The sequence below is a fragment of the Cupressus sempervirens genome, chromosome 7 (assembly GCF_028749045.1).
Source record: "Cupressus sempervirens isolate cs-2001-9-10 chromosome 7, ASM2874904v1, whole genome shotgun sequence".
Lineage (NCBI taxonomy): Eukaryota > Viridiplantae > Streptophyta > Pinopsida > Cupressales > Cupressaceae > Cupressus > Cupressus sempervirens.
In genome coordinates, this window is record NC_143124.1 from 792488239 (window position 1) to 792506178 (window position 17940).

The 17940-nt window shown below is 33.2% G+C and overlaps 1 pseudogene; it reads left to right on the forward strand.

Moving 5' to 3' along the window:
* The first annotated feature begins 15462 nt into the window (after positions 1-15462).
* On the forward strand, positions 15463-16029 carry LOC149549729 (L-type lectin-domain containing receptor kinase IV.1 pseudogene; annotated as a pseudogene).
* Positions 16030-17940: the final 1911 nt, after the last annotated feature.

A 17940-nucleotide genomic window follows, 5' to 3' on the forward strand; every position in this document is an offset into this window, starting at 1 on the left:
CATCCTCGTCCTCCTCTCCTCATCATTGTGATCAGTAGCAACATCATTTGCATCAAGAACATCATTTGCTTAATGTTTATATTTGTACATATTTCGGTGTAATTAATGTGTCTATCTACAAAAATATTGGACATGTTGTACTTAATGTTTATATTTGCACATATGGTTTTGAAAGAAAAATTTGGTGTAATTAATGTGTATATCTACAAAAATATTGGACATGTTGTACTTAATATTTATATCTGCACATATGGTTTTGAAAGAAAAATTTGGTGTATTTATGCCTCTTCATTTTGATTTTCTTAAAGGAAATCCTATCAAAGGTTATAGAGAAAAAGATTGCATTTTCTAAGAGTTTACAATTGTTCAACAAAATTAATGTTTTACAAGAAAATAAACTTGAAGAACTGTTAGCTCAAAAGCAAGAACATGGTGTTGATACTAGATCTACCTTGCTAACTTCTAATGGGTTGGGCTATTATTATTTGTCCCCATCACATTCACTTTGATATCCATATTAGGGAGGTGATCTCACCTAGTTCATCCTCATGACTTTGAAGTCCTTAATCACGATCTTGGGTGCTCAAATTAATGTCCAAGACATTTGCACTTTAGGGCCCTCTTCGATCATCATTTGAAAGGGCCTCAGTGTCGACCAAAAAATGTCTCTCAATATGTTTAGAGGTTTAGAGGTAATCTCATTGTGGTAGAGGTTTCTGCAAGGGAATGAACCTCATGATTATGGCATTTACACAGAAGGAGAACTTGCTTCTTCAACTCTTTTCACTAAACTCTTCACTGAAGTTATTCTTCAATAACCTTGGTTTTCATTGATGGGCTAGTGTATGGAGCCTTTATATCCAATCATTCATTATAAGTTGGGGAATGTACTTCATGACTAGCATGCAAGTGATGCATCTGCACATGTAATTTTATCACCTAGAAAAATTGTATTTGATTCTGCTAGCTGGGAACAACTGATTGTTCAAATTATTTTCAATTGAAAAATTATTTCTCCATTTTCAACTAACATAAATCCTTGCTTCCCCCACTTGTATTGTTTCTCTACTATTATATATTATAGAATAGATTTTCAATTTCTTTCTCCATATTTTTATGATGCATAGAAAAACCCATATCATCTTAGGAGAACAGTAGGGAAAGTGGTTACAAATATATGAATAAAAAACTCAAAAATGATTTCAATTAAATTAATAATTTGTGTGTCTAATGTTATTTAATGAAATACTAAACCAACTAATCATCATATAATTATAATGATCAAAGTATGCACAAAGTAAGATCTTGATAAATAAAATTTCAGCAAAAAGTAGAGGGAACAAAATTCAAATAGGGAGTCATATGGTATCCAAGTATAATTATGAATTAAACATAATATCAAAGAAAACCTTGTTTACAATGTAATATCATTATGTGTATTTTGTTAGTCCACAACAAAATCAATAACAAGAAAATGAGAAAGAGAATATCATACTATTAATTTTAAAGATTACATTAGTTTTATATGTATCTCATTCATTCAGAAGACTTACTTGGAAAACCTATGTCCTGCATATAGTTTTGAAAGAGGAAGGGTCCTAATATGCCATATCCAAATACATAATGATATCCAACAACTCTCAAGATATAGCCATGTATAAGAACTAAAAAAAGAGGGTTGAACAAAAAGAGTGCCCATGCTTACAAACTATTACCTTCAAACCACATTTGAATATAAAACCACCCATAATTAAAATTAGAACTAGATACTTGGGATCCTTACAAGGAGACTCCAATACATGCATGGTTACATCCTTGGCTTCCATTTTTGGACCAATGTATGGATCCTTCATATCCAACCATTCATTATAAGTTGGGGAATGCACTTCATGCCTGGTAGGCAAGTGATGCATTTGCATATGCAATTTTATCACCTTCAAAAATTATATTTGATCCTACTAGTTGGGAACAACTAATTTCTCATTTTATTATACCTAATATGATGACAATTCTACAAGAATTTTTAATCAACCTAGCTAATCAGCAACTAAACCAATTTAACTAGGTAATGCCTTGTTTCTTTCTAAAAATATATATCTGCTATGATATGTTTTTGTAAAATTTCTTGTGAACTCTACCCATTTTTTGTGGTCTACATTATTTTTGTGTAGAATCTTGGGGTAAGTCACTTAGCACAACTTGAGTGAGTTTTATTGTTTTATTATTTGGATTTTGGATTATGTATGCAACTAGATCATTTTTGGTAAAGTTGATTATTTAATTTATTCTACCTAATCTAATGACAGTTCTATAGGAATTTGTAATTAACCCAGCTAATCAGAAACTAGACCAATTTAACTAGGTTATGGCTTGTTTCTTTCTAAAAATATCTGCTATGATATATTTTTCGTAAAATTTCTTGCAAACTCTGCCCATTTTTCATGGTTTACATTATTTTTGTGCAGGATCTTGAGGTAAGTCATTTAGCATGGGTTGAGTGAGTTTTGTTGTTTTATTATTTGGATTCTAGAATATGTATGAAACTAGATTATTTTTGGTAAAGCTAATTGTTCATTTTATTATACCTAATTTGATGATAGTTCTATAGGAATTTGTAATCAACCTAGCTAATCAGTAAATAGACCAATTGAACTGGGTTGTGCCTTGTTTCTTTCTAAAAATATCTGCTATGATATGTTTTTGTAAAATTTCTTGCAAACTCTGCCCATTTTTTGTGGTCTGCATTATTTTTGTGCAAGATCTTGAGGTAAGTCACTTAGCATGGGTTGACTAAGTTTTATTGTTTTATTATTTAGATTTTGGAATATGTATGCAGCTACATGATTTTTGGTAAAGTTGATTGTTCATTTTATTTTACCTAATCTGACAATAGTTCTATAGGAATTTGTAATCAACCCAACTAATCAACAACTAGACCAATTTAACTAGATTATGACTTGTTTCTTTCTAAAAATATCTTCTATGATATGTTTTTGTAAAAAAAATTGTGAACTCTACCCATTTTTTGTGTTCTAGATTATTTTTGTGCAGGAAGTCACTTAGCACATTTCAATGAGTTTTATTGTTTTATTATTTAGATTCTAGAATATGTATGCAGCTAGATCATTTTTTCTGTTGTGAGATAATATGTAATAAGCACCTTAAAAGAGATCTCTCTGACTGTATAAATAGATACATGTTTAAAAGGAAATACAAAGACATACATGTTTAAAAGGAAAAGAAAAAAACATTTACATATTTACCTCTTCTCGACCTTGAAGAAAATCACAGAGCTAGGGCATGTAAATCATAAGGGCATCACATGGTAATAAAATTGCAGAGCAAGGGTACACCACAAAAATGAAATCACAGAGCAAGGGCACGATAATGAAATGCAGAGATCATGAGGGTACAACAACCAAATGCACCAATCGCAAGGGCACGACAATGTTCACAACTCTCCACCCTTGTTCAGAGCTCTCCACCTCTTTCGCACTCAGATCTCGACAATCAAAACAAATGGAAAATGATTTATGTTGTGTTTTCTTTTCTTTTTGTTTATGCTTGCGGGTGAGTCATAGTTGCGACTCCAATGTCAGTATTGTGATGGCATTAGGGAGAATTGCAAAAAGAACAACATGAAAGTCACCACAAATTACACAGCCATCGTAATTTGACCCCAAATGTTGTAGTGTAAGTTAGATGGAAAGGTGCATGAAGGTTTGTCAAGATTAATGAATGCCTTTATTGATCTTGAGATATAATGGGAGAAGTAGGTGATGATCTAGGAGTGGAAGTAGGAGATGAAAAAACTTCAATTCCCTTGTGTATCCTAGTGATTCTTACACTGCTGCATCTATTTCTTCAAGCACAAGCCCAAGCAAGTTTTCTCTTCAACAAATTCAATGCCACCACCCTTTATCCGATTGGAGAAACTTCAATCCTCTCCGATGCAATCTGCCTCACAAATAAATTCCAACACATATTTGGTTGCACTTTGTATCCTCAGCCTTTCAGAAAGAAAGATCCCAGCTCAAAAAATGGATGCTCATCATTCAACACAACCTTCGTATTCACAATACTCCCATATACATCTGATCCATCACACTGCGGGCAGGGACAACCTTCATCGTAACTCCCAGCAAAACAATGGTGAAAGCTTCACTGCCTTCAGTATTTGGTTTGCTCAACCACTGGCAACCAATCAAATCATGTATTTCCCATGGAGTTTGATATCCAAAAAAGCCCATTGTTCAATGATATTAGGTCTATAAAGTCTGAGCCTGTAGGATACTAGATTGATGACTATTTCCATCAACTAAATCTCAAGAGTGGGCAAAATTATCAAGCTTGGATTGACTACGAAGATTCCCAACAACAATTAAATGTTACAATGGTAGAAGCTGGTTCATTTCGACCCAAGAAGCCTCTTTTATCTGTCAAAATAAACCTTTCAGACATTTTGAGAAAGAAATGTATGTGGTTTTCTCTGCAACCAGTTCAACCGATGTTGAAGACCATTGTGTACTTGCTTGGAGCTTCGGCACAAATGGGTCCTCGCTTGATCTTTGATTTATCTCACCTTTATTCTCTTCCTTGTTAGTTGTGTATTGTCCTTGATGCGAATAGTGAATAGGTGGCAATACCATGTTGAAAAGTCAATTCAACTCTTTGCATTTAGATATCAACTTAGACAATGGTGAAGTGGTGGAAACTCATGTTAATAAATGTTTACCTTATCATAATGTTGGGTTTGAACTGTGAGTAAAGTAAATGCTCTTACATGGATATTATTATGCCACTTGGCACAGGCGTATTATAGATTTCAAACGCTTAAACTTTGGTTAAGGACATCATTGAAAAAGGTTTAAAAGCAATGTTTAGTTTGTTCCTCGCCAAACCCTACAACCACTGCCATGAATAACATTATACAAATTAATTTTTTTTGAAGTTCTTCTTCAGGAATGAGATTGCTGGTTTATGATATATTGTAAATCTTCCTTCTTTAGACGAATCATCTGGTAGTGTTTTTGCAGCATCCCATGTAGTGGTTGAGAGGTAATAAGAAGTATAAAGATTCACAAGAAAATCAGTAATTATCGTGGTTTTGTTAATGCTCACATATGCTAATAGTTTTGTTTGTTTCTTGAGCAAAACGGTTGTTGCCGTCTTCCGAAGTGAAGATATGACATCAAGAGTTGGAGGTAGCCATTGTCATTTTGCATGAAATTCTCCTATTTGAATCATTAATTTTGAAAGACTTAGCAGACAAAGGCAAAGACAAAGACTTAGTTTCAATGCTTCACCTATGAAGAGAGCATTGGCATTCGATGCAGATTTATCCATTTCTTTTGTTAAAAGAGGAAGTTTTATCACAATGTCACAGCTCTCTCCTTTTTTGTTCTTTAAAGAAATTAAGGATCAAAATATTATAACTGTTTGATTGGTTATTAATGGCATCATTCAGTTTTACTCTCATGAACATTCCATTTGATTTGGAAGTTTGCAGATCTTACAACAATGCTTTCTCTCTATATTCACGTGGGTCTGTGAAATAGTTGTTCAAAAGTCAGTTTGTTTTCGGTTAAAATGAAACCATTTCTTTACCCAAATGGAGAAGTTTTTGAAAGCTTAAACAATTCAATTCAGATCGAAAGACATGCTTCTTTGATAGTTTGTTTTTCAAATACTGTGGTATATTTTGCAACACAACGATATGTGTTCAATTATGGAGACTATTCAGTTTGTAACGAATTGATTCAAACTATTAATCCTACTCTCAGGGTTTATTGTATAAACAATTTTTTAGTTTCTTGGTTGGACTTACATAAATTAGTTACAGTTATCGTAACTGATATGAAAGTAGTGAAAGAGATATTCTTAATGTATTCCTATATAAGGGAGTATGTTTATGCATAAAAAAGTGTGGAGTTGCAGTAAATTAAAAGAGAATATCCATACTTTCTCATATACAGAACATAAAATTGTATTAAAAGAAAATTTATACGATTATATATATTTACACATGAGTACAGATTTACAAAAGTACTTGTGTACATGTATATGTAATACTGGAAAATAATATTGCGAGGAAGAAAGAGGGTTGCAGCCCTAAGCAGTTGTTGCTGCAGATGTAAAAATGAGTTGTTGAATACAGATAACAGGTTCCATCGGAGTGGTTTTTCACTCTATGAAGAAAGTGTAAGATTTTGAGGATTTTCGACTCAACGCAAAATCTTGTGTCTTTCTGTGAGTTGTTTAATTTGCATTGATATCTTGCGCTTTTATTTATGATCAGTTTATACATTCAATTGGTTCAATGTTTAAATGTGAATGAGATAAATAAATCTATTAAAACTTGTTAAGAAACATTTATTCTGATTCACCCCCTTCTCAGAATAGCTGCTACTTCCAACAAGTAAAGCATAAGGTTCCTTCTTAGGTTTTCCTATAGGGATTATCTAGAGACATTTGGAAGTATAGTGGTATCAAAGCATAGGGTTCCTTCTTAGATTTTCCTATAGGGATTATCTAGTGACATTTGGAAGTACAAATGGCATAGGCTGAAGGTGTCTCTCTTAATCAAGCTTCATTATTTCACAGCAGTGATTATCCTTTTTGGAAGGTCATGATGGAGGCCTTCATACATTCTTTAGATGTCAGAATGTGGGATGTCATCATTTCAAAATACACTATTCCAAAAGTTATACCCATTGACCAAATCATAAGCTTAAATATGGATTGGATAAAAAGGTTAGATATGCTTTTCTATATGGTCTCACCAAGGATGTATTTGATAATGCTAATGACATATGGGTTAAATTATAATCCATTTATCAAGTTGATGAAAAGGTCAAAGAGTCAAAATTAATAACCCTAAAACAAAGTTTGACAATCTAAAGATGAATGAAGATGAAAGTGTAGCAATGTATTTTTTTTAGAGTTGATGAAGTAGTTAAATGAAGAAGAGGTTTAGGAGAACATATTGAAGAACATGACATAGTTTCAAAAGTCATAAGGTCTATTCTACCTCAATTTGAAACAAAAATCTGTACTTTGGAAGAGAAGAAAAACTTTTCTAAAAATACTCTAAATCAATTACAAGGAACTTTAACTCCATATGAAATGAGAATCAACAACAATGTTGATTCCACATCAAAAGAAATGACCTTCAAGGCTGAAAAACAAGATGAAAGTGACTAAGAGATAACAGGTGCTCTTGAAGAATTACTAGTTAGGAAAATGAAAAAGAAATATCATGAAAAACCAAAATGTTTTAGCTGTGGACAATAAGGACATTTTGCTGCAAAGTGTCCCTATTTTGATCAAGATGAAAATGATGAAATATCGGAAAAGTTTTTCGAAAAGAAACCCCGGAGTCAAAATAAAAGATTCAAGAATTTTAATAAAAAAGGCCTCTATTCAAAAGAAGACTCAAATGATGAATAAAATGTTTCAGAAGAGGAAGGAGAAGTGTTATTCATGGCTGAAATAGTAAATGTTTCAAAATCAAAATCTAGTAATTCAGAATCTCCATCTATTTCAGATGTAGATGTTGATCTTGAAGTAGATCTTCTACATTCTTTGCAAGAACTAAAGATATAAAAGAAATTAATCTCAAGTCATGAAAAGGAAACTAAAACTTTGCAAGCTAAATTATAAAGAGTGAATTAGCTAATTGAGAATCAAAAATTGTTACTTGATGAAAAAGAAAAGAAGTTGATTTCATTACAAAAGCAGATTAATCAATCTTATTTAAATGACAAAACAATTGGAAAAGGAAAGTCCTTCAAGAAAATTCTTTGTTACAATTGCAATCTTTTCGGTCATATGGCATATCAATGTAAGTTGGGCAGATATGATTTAATGAAAATAATTAGATTTTTCAAATATCTTCATTATGGGCACTTTGCTAATCAGTATAAATTGAATTTGAAAGTTAAAAAAGTATAGAAACCTATTGTCAAGAATATTGAAGAGTCTCTAATTGTAGAAACAACCCTACTTACCCATAAAGTTGCAACTTGGGTTTTGGATAATGGATGTTCACACCATATCATTAAATGTAAAAGAAAGTTCAAAACCCTAGAAGATTTTGATGGAGGGTTTTTTTGATTTGGGGATAATTCAAGTGCCTACATCATAGGTCATGGTTCAATAATCCTTAGTAAAGACACACCCATCCATTATATGTATTATGTAGAAGGCCTAAAACATAACCTTCTAAGTGTAAGTCAAGTTTGTGATAGCATATATTCAATTTCATTCAATGCTAAGGATATTCAATTAAAAATGAAAAGAATAAAATCATTGCTAGTAGTTTAAGGAAAGAAAGAAATATTTATAATATGATCGATTCTACAATCCTAGAGTCATCATTGATTAATACTTATCTTGTGGGTCAAGTTGAAGAAAACTGGTTATGGCATAAAGATTGAGACATCTAAATTTTGATTTAATCTTTGCTAGTATTAGCAATCTAACAAAAAGGTTAGAGGTTTAACTCTAATTAGAAAACCAACTAATGTTTGTGAAGAGTGTATAAAAGGAAAAAAAACATGAATATCTTTCAAAACAAAAGAATACTTATCCAATAGACCATTAGAGCTTGTGCATACTGATATGTGTGGTCCAACCAAAACTCCATCCTTGAATGGTAAAAAATACTTCATGCTATTTGTACAGATGATTACTCAAGAATGGTTTGGGTAGCTTTCTTAAAATAGAAATTTGAAGCATTTGAATGCTTCAAAATGTTCATAAAAATGGTAGAGAGGGAAACTAATCTATAGTTAAATTATCTAAGATCAGACCAGAGAGAAATGGTATCAAAAGACAATACTCAACTGCTTGTACACCACAATAGAATGGTGTTGTGCATAGGAAAAACATAATTGTCAACGAAATGGCTAGAACAATGCTAAATGAAGCAAAAATACTAGATAAATTCTAGAAAGAAGTTGTTCATAAAAATTTATGTATTTTAAATAGGGCTCAAATTAGAGTAATGACTACTTATACTCCTTACAAATTATAAAATGGTAAAACAAAAAAAATTCAAGAACTTCAAAAAAATTGGTAGAAAATGTTTTATCAGAAATGATAATGATTCTTTAGAGAGTTTCAATTCAAGATCTGATGAAGGTATCTTCTAAGGATATTCTCCAGATAGCAAAGCTTTCAAATGCTACTTGATATAGGGCTAATTTTTTTATTGAAGCTATAAATGTAGTATTCGATGAAAGTTCTTTGTTGAATAATAGAAATGAAAAAGATTTTTAAGATACTTTCTTTCAAAGAACAAAAACCATATTTGATGATAAAAAATTAGATAATGTTGAACTAGAAACATTAGATACAAATGAACAGAAAAGTTGTTCAAATCCCAAGGTAACAAATATAGGAAGGGTTGATCCAAGCATAGATGTGTTCAGTTTTTGTATATTGATGTTGGAGATTTCCCGTGGGAGGCTAGTCGTGGATCCTTCTCTCGATGCTTCATAAGTAGTAATGGTGGAGTGGGTAAGTAAGTTGCATACAAAATTTAGGCTTGAGGATGTAGCATATCCTAATCTTGATGGTGATTTTGTTGAAGATGAGATGGAGAAGATGCCAAAATTGGGGCTGGTGTGTTGCAATCCTCTTTTAGAGGAGATAAGTTCTATTAGACAAGTGTTGCAGGTAATGTAATGTGAAGTTTCTCTTTCTGCTTTATATCTCTATGAGATGAGTGGAGAGAGTAGTGGGTCATATCCAAGTGCATGAGTATCTTATGCATCAACTTTCAAGTCTTATGAGGTGTGATAATTTAAGAGTCTCAATAGGCTATGTCAAGGTTTCATGCCAACTCTTGATTTTGTGAGCATTTTTATTGTTTTCAAATGTAGAAGACAAATTTTGATTCTTAATTTGCTCTGCCTTATGTACATTGTTATTTTATAGGCACCTAAACAATATGACCATCTGGTGATGAACATCTTTATTGTTAATGTAATTGGATGATTACATAAATTTTTGTTGTTGATTGTATTAATATTTCATGTATTACACTCTTTATTCTATTATAAGATTTGATAGAATATAAAAGATTTAAAAATAATAATTGATATTCATAAATACAAATCGAAAATCTTCCATATTATATTTATTTTATAAAGACTATTAGAATAGTATATTTGATAGATATTTATTGGATAGTATCATTTTAAAAAAAAAATTCAAATTTAAAATTTAAATTATTTTTACAATATATTGAAATGTAAGAGGGAAAAATGTGGGGCCATTTTTCAAGTCATATAAAGTCTTTATTTAAAAAAATATAATGTTATGTTGAATATTTTAATTTCTTATGACATATATTAATACTAGTTAATTAAACAATAGTAACTGTATTAGTACACATATTTTAGTTATTTTTGTTCAAATATCTATTTTTAAAAAGATGATCATATCACAATCATAAACAATAATATCTTTCCAACCTATTTATTTAAAAAGTCAAGAAGTATATAGATAAATTATTGATTTTAATGCTTATTAAATCATGATGACTACTAGTGGACAATTTTCAGTCTTGGTTATGTGAGAAAGTAAAGAACATAATAATAATATAATCTATAGAATTTAGATATACCTTTTATTTATGTATGATTTGTGCCTACTATCTATAAAATGTCAATATATTTTAAATATATTCAATAACTATCTATTTAATTTGACATTTTGATCACTAATTTGGAATCACATTGAAGTGCCATGCTAAAATTTTATATAACAAAATTTATACTAGCCATTTCATTAGAAAGAGAAAGAAAGAACATATCAATGAAAATTGTGCAAAGGGGATTCAAATATGGTTACTTAAAGGTCAAATTATAATGTAGATACAAAGAAATAATTCACATCATCAACATAAAAATAATATTAAATAATCAAAGTTAAAGGTAGTATAACAAGAGGAATAAGGGTTTTCATATAACTTCAAGATTAATGAAAAAAAATGTTCAGAAAAGTGAAGATTTGGCTTGTAAGAATTAATGGTTGCTAACATCAAAAGATCATTGTGTTCCAAGACAATGCTATCCATAGCAAGTCATAGGAAGATTGTAGATTAAAAAAGGTTATTCTTATTCTTGGAGATCATTGTCTTCCTAAATTATTCTTATTTTATTCTAAATTATTCTTCTTGAATATACAACTTTGTTCTCTCTTTTATAGCTAGATCAATTATGATTTGCAAGATTTTTTTAGATGGTATTAGAGCATGCGGTTTTGCATGGTATCAGACCTTATGACTTCTAAAAAGAAGAATAAAATTTCTTTTGTAGGTATTGAAGATTACAACTTACAAATAATAGGCTACTCATTATCTTAAGGGTTTTAATTTAGTAAATTTTGTGTATTCATGAATTGAGATAAAGTTTCATTTTTAAGGGGATTCAACATATCTTCTAGTAATTATTTTCATCCTTCTTTTGTCAAGATAAATCTCATAGAACTATCTAGCTTAGAAAGAAGGGATAAAGAATCACTATCTTGAGAAAGATCTATTGCCTTATCTCCTTTGACATGTTTATAAGCCAAGTAACTTTGAAAAAAGAATAAATGGTTGAACAATAATATAATATTCTATGGACTCATATATATGTTACTATTTTTGAGGAAGTTTTACATCATATAGAGCATATTGGGTGCCCTTTCATTGCCTAGACCATCATCTACAATTATATGAAGATTCTAGTTCTGTAATATTTTGAATTAGCTAAAAGCCAAAATATAATCTAGTGATGGTGTTGACTGTGCAATGGAGTGGGTATAGTAGGAGTTGTACATAGTGGAAATGGAAAATGACATTCAACATGGTGGAAGGAAAAAAGTTGTATAGTAGGGCATTCAATCAATGTGCAATCATTGTGTTTTACCATATGGTAGCAAGGGGTGACCATATAGAATGGGTGGTGAGTGGAGGGTCATAAAGTGGGAAAGTAATGTGTAGATGGTGAAGGGTAGTGGGTTATATGGTATGGATGAAGGCTGTCATACGAGGTGAAAATTGAGTGTCATACAATAACAAAGATTGTTAGTTGCATGTCGATGGGAATGAGATGTTTACATGGAAGAGAGATGTAAGGGTCTATGATGGTGGTGTGTTTCCAAGGGTATGGAGAGAAAATAGTAATATTGCATATATACCATAGATGTAAAATGCCTAATATTGATTAATGAATTCACACACCCATAGATAATGAAATTCCAAATACAAATAATATTTGCAAATCCAATAATGAACACACTTCATGGTTACAAAAGCATCAGACAAGATCCAATCAGATATAGAGAAGTCGAAAAATGATGATGATTAGAAAATCTGGCCCATAGTGAAATATTTGAGTGATACCTCCAATGACATAATAGTGTGGTTCTTTCACCTCTGAAACTGCACACGAAGCCTTTAAAAATACAAAGAGAAATCAAATCTAATCCATGATCCATTACGAAGCCCAAAATTCTACTTACAAAGGCCTTCAAGAAGTATTTAGAAATTGACAAGGTTATGTCAAAAATTTCATTATTTTATTTTCTTTATTAAATTCGGGCCCACATTTCTTAATTAATTAAAGGTCCTAATGCATCAATTTTTGAGAGTCATAACTTTTGACTCGGATATGGGTTTTGGCTGAAATTTTACAGGTAGTTGTTTGAGGAGGAGTTATTTGGATTCTTGATAATCTTATCTCGATTGGTGGCCAATTCAAAAAAAAAAAAAAAAGGAGCTTGAAATATCATTTTGGCCTTCGAAATTGGATTTTTGTGTTTTTTTTCCAATTTTTTAGAAAGTTATTTTTGTAATAAATCCAAAATGATATTCTTTACTTCATAGATTAATTGGCAATTCATCTTGCCTTAGTTGGGGGCTTTTCTTGGAAAAAATTGAGATTCGTAGGATGGGTTTTGAAAATGACCAAAAATGGAAAAAATTTGTTTTGTCCTAAAAATCTGCCAAATATGGTAATTTTCAAAATTGTAATAAGTAGTTATCCTCTTTCATTGCAGAAGCAAATTAGGAGTTGGAAAAGTTCAATGAAGAATCTAGCATTTTAAAACTTCTATGTTATGTAATTTTTTGAGTTATTGTTGTGAAGGGTTTGGGCCACATCATTTATTATTTTATTTAATTCCAAGGACCAATTAATTAATTAATTATTACACTAAAATTGGGGATATCAAAATCCTTGCCACCCAAAGAGATCTTTCCCTCAAGCAATTTGTGATTAAAGAAAAGACGATTAACTCTAGGGTTCTACACAAACTGCGCTGATGGAATGAGTGAATTGGCATCAATCTTTTGTTACAGTGCATTGTCATTAAACTTCTACTACACTACTTTGATATAATCATCCTCAAGTTTGGAGTCACTGGGATCACAAAGATTCCAATTATAAAATACATCAGTGACATAAGCACTAACAACCTCTTTTGGTATCTCGTAGCATAGAAAACCCTATTTATCTAGCCAAGAAGTCCCTCACATGCAAAGATTGTAGTTATTACTATCAAAGGATAGACTCTAGAATGAATCAATGGTAGAAATTATTCCTACACATTAGTTTTGGTAACACATCCACTTTTAGGTTTTTAATTCCATTCATGGAACTCCATATCGTTAACCATATTCTCTTGAAGATTTATGGCCTTGCTCTCCTTCCACACACTGGAAGTATTACGTGGATCCACTTTGACATTGGCTCAGTTGTCATCCTATTTTAGATCTACTATTTTTTCTTGTTCCATGATCTCAACTATTTCTCCATCATCAACCTTATTGGTCTTGTTCCATATACTCTAATGTCTACATGACTTCATCCCATAGCCACTTATCAATCTATCACTTCAGACCATTGCGGAAGAGTTTATTTTGCTAAGATGATAGATACTTCATTCATGACTGTATATAATCCTTTAGAGATATGTCCTCCTATCCATCAATCACTCAATCTTGCTTGATTTTCTTATGAGACTTAGCCAAGGTGAGTGTTTGCAATTCTTGACGTTGTGCCCTAGGACTAAAAGTCATCATTAATTGCCTTGTGCCCATCAAGAGTTTGAGTGTTTCTTTCGCCTCCTCCTAGAGATTTTCTTGATTTTATACCTCTCTTAGTGCATCATCCAAACCATCACTTGGTATCATGATTCAATCTCAAAACCTAATAGGCTAGTAAGATCACCAACTCTGATGCCACTATAATGTCCTAAATCTGCTCAGAGTTAAAACCAAATGTGGTGGTGGTGTTGTCCATATGATGGAGTTGGTACAAAGGGAGGTGTACATAGTGGAAATGGAAAATGACCGTCTACACACTAGATGGGAAATAGGCTATACAATAGGGCATTTGATCAACATACGATGATTGTGTTTGACCATAGTAGCACGAGGTGACCGTATGGAATGGGTGGTGAGTAGAGGGTCATATGATGGGAAAGTAATGTGCATATGGTGGAGGGTAGTGGGTTGTATGATATTAATGGAGGTTATCATACGAGGTAAGGAGGGAGTGTCATATGGTAATAGTGATTGTTAGCCGCATGGTGGGAGTGAGATGTATGTATAGAGGAGAGACGTGAGGGTGTACGATGGTGGTGTGTTGCCAAGAGTATGGAGAGTGAACAATAATATTACATATATACCATATAGATGTGAAATGCCTAATATTGATTAATGAATTTGCACACCCACAAACAATGGAATTCCAAATACAAATAACATTTTTAGATCCAATAAAACAACAATTTCATGGTTACAAATGCATCAGACAAGTTTCAAGAAAATATAGAGTAGTCCCCAAACAACGACAATTAGCAAATTTGGTGCACAATGTGATAACTGAGTGATACCTCCAACAAAAGAATAGAGTGGCATTGCACCACCAAAACTGTGACCATAGAATAGGGAGGATCTTTCACCTTCGAAATTACATAGGAAGCCTTAAAAAGTACAATCAAATCTAATCCATGATCAATTACAATGCCCATACTTCCACTTATAAAGGCCTACAAGAACTATCTAGAAATTTGCAATTATAGGCTGGCAATTGCATTATTTTCTTTTTTTTATTAAATTGAGCCCAACCTTTATTAATTAAATAAAGGTCCTTTATTATTTAACTCAATTCTAGGGACATTTCCATCGATCTCTTGCCTCTCTCTCTCTCTCTCACACACACACACACACATTCACTCACTAAATACTAATTTCTTTCTCTTACTAACTCCTAAACTCTCTCATTCTCTCACTAACTTCTAATGTCTCTCTAACTCACAATCTTTAACCTCTCTCTAAGTAACCCCTAACACCTCACTTTGACTAACCACTACTCTCTCTCTCTCTCACACACACACACACAAAACTCCTTATCTCTCTCTTACTAACTCCTTACCACTCTCATTCTCTCACTCGTTTTTGCCATGCTTCCATCTTGCTCGGATCCTCAACGCAGCGGGCACGGGATGGCCTTTGTAATCTCACCCTCCAACTCTCCAGTGGAAGATTCTTCATCTCACTTCCTCGCCTTGTTCAACACTTCTACCATTGGGAAGCCTTCCAATCATCTCTTTGCCGTCGAGTTCGACACAATCCTCAACGAGGACTGCCTAGACATCAACGACAATCATGTCGGCATTGATCTCAACGACATCAAGTCTTTAAAGTCCGAACCTGCAGGGTACTGGATTGGCAAACAGTTGCATCAGATAGATCTCAACAGTGGACACAACATTCAGGCTTGGATCGATTACGATCATAGCCAACAGCAATTGAATGTTACAATTGTAGAAGCTTGTTCATTTCGACCCAAGAAGCCTCTTTTATCTCTCCAAAACATGAATCTTTCCGACATCTTCGAAGAAGAAATGTATGTGGGTTTCTCTGCATCGACAGGAACAGTCGTTGAAGACCACTGTGTGCTCAGCTGGAGCTTCAGCACAAATTGTCCGGCACCGCCGCTGGACATCTCATCTTCCTTCCCTCATTAATCGCAATGATTCCACCTCTCGATTCATTAACGGAAATTACTACAGCTGCAGTACTTGTCTTGTTGTTGCTTTTAATTGCTGCAGGGGTTTTTCGGTAGAAGAGAAATAAGTACAGAGATGTTATTGAAGAATGGGAAAAGGAGTATTGGCCTCACAGATTCGACTACAAAGAATTACATATTGCAACAAGAGGATTCTGAGACGAACAAGTTTTGGGCTCTGGAGGATTCGGTCGGGTGTACAAAGGAGATCTCCCTACCAACGGCCTCGAAGTTGCTGTGAAGTCCATCTTCAAAGAAACCAACAAAGCCTTGAAGGAATTCATTGTAGAGATTTCAAGTCTCGGGCGTTTACAGCACCGGAATCTTGTCCAAATCAGGGGGTATTGCAGGAGGGGAGCAAAGCTATTCATAGTGTATGAGTACATGCCAAATGGAAGCTTGGACAAGATGATTTTTGGGAAGAAGAAAGAGCGTTTTGAAATGGGCTCAAAGGTACAAAATTCTGAGAGACGTGGGCGCAAGATTGTTGTATCTTCATGAAGAGTGGGAGCAGTGTTGGAAAACTTAATGCAGCGTTGATGTTTGCTCCTTGAGCCAAATGCTCACCTACCATCTTGACGTCCAGAACAGACAGAAAAGTTAATACGGGTAGGTGAGGTTTTCAAATTCTAAAAAGAGGGAAAAAATGGAGTGTGACAAAAAAGAATGTTTCTACATTCATTCATTAGAGTTTTGCAGATCAAGCAGATCAGAGAAAAGTTGCAGAGCTGGGCAGAGAAGGAAGAGGGAAAGAAGTTTGTGCCTGCAGTTGCATGTGTTTCCGTTGTTTACTCAGTAAGTTTGTTGTTGTTTGGATTTGTCCTGTTGAAGCAGTGATTGCTCCAAGCACCATTGTACGCAGCCATTAGAGCTGCAAGTTTAAGATTTAAAGTTTAAAGTTTATTGAAAGTTTGAAGTTTCAACATTTTAAGGTTTTCTGGTTGAAGTCGAATGCTCTCAGAGTTTGTAATAGTTTAAATTTCAGTTGAATAGAATGCAAGCAGCATACTTAATTTTTTTTTTTTCATCTTCTATTCATTGCATTTGACAAGTTTGGTTGAAAGGTTAAAGCTTTTGACTTTTTGGGTTTAATGGTGAAAGCATTCATGTTGAAATATTTTCTAAGTTATAATTTTTAAGTTTGAAATAGAACACTCAGCATCCTCTTTCTCAGTTGGAGCCGAGCTCACTCAGCATCCATTGGTGCCGAGCATTTCCTGTGTGTGTGCTGAGCAATTTTTCTTCAAGTGCCGAGCTACTCTTTGTGCCGAGCTCACTCGGCACCTGCTGCCTGTCACTCGACATCTATTGGTGCCAAGAAAATTGTCACTCGACACATTCACGTGCCGACCAAAACTGGCACTCAACACCTTCATGTGCCGAGCTAATATTTAAGTGCTGAGCAATTTTTTTTTGAGTTAAAGTTGTGAGATTTAAAATTTTAATTGATATTTCTCACATGGTATCAGAGCTTTGAGGCCCCACATCCACAGTGAGTTAGGGCATTTGTTTTCTTGGGATATTTATCATGGCAGGAGATGCAAGAAAGATACAGCAGTAACCACCATCCTTTAATGGACATAATTATGATACATTTGCAAAGAAGATGAAAACCATTATGGTTGCAAATGATTTGTAGGACTTTGTGGTTAATGGATTCAATGATGTGACTGATCCAACTCAGTATGCTGCCCTCACAAATGCACAGAAGACTCATTTGAAAGAGTCAAGAAGGAAGGATGCTAAGGCATTAAGTCTTATTGAAGCAGCAATGACAGAGATAGTATTCCCAAAGATTGCAGCAACAAATTATACAAAGGAAGCATGGGATATATTTGAGACAAGCTTCAAGGGGACTGATAAAGTCCGT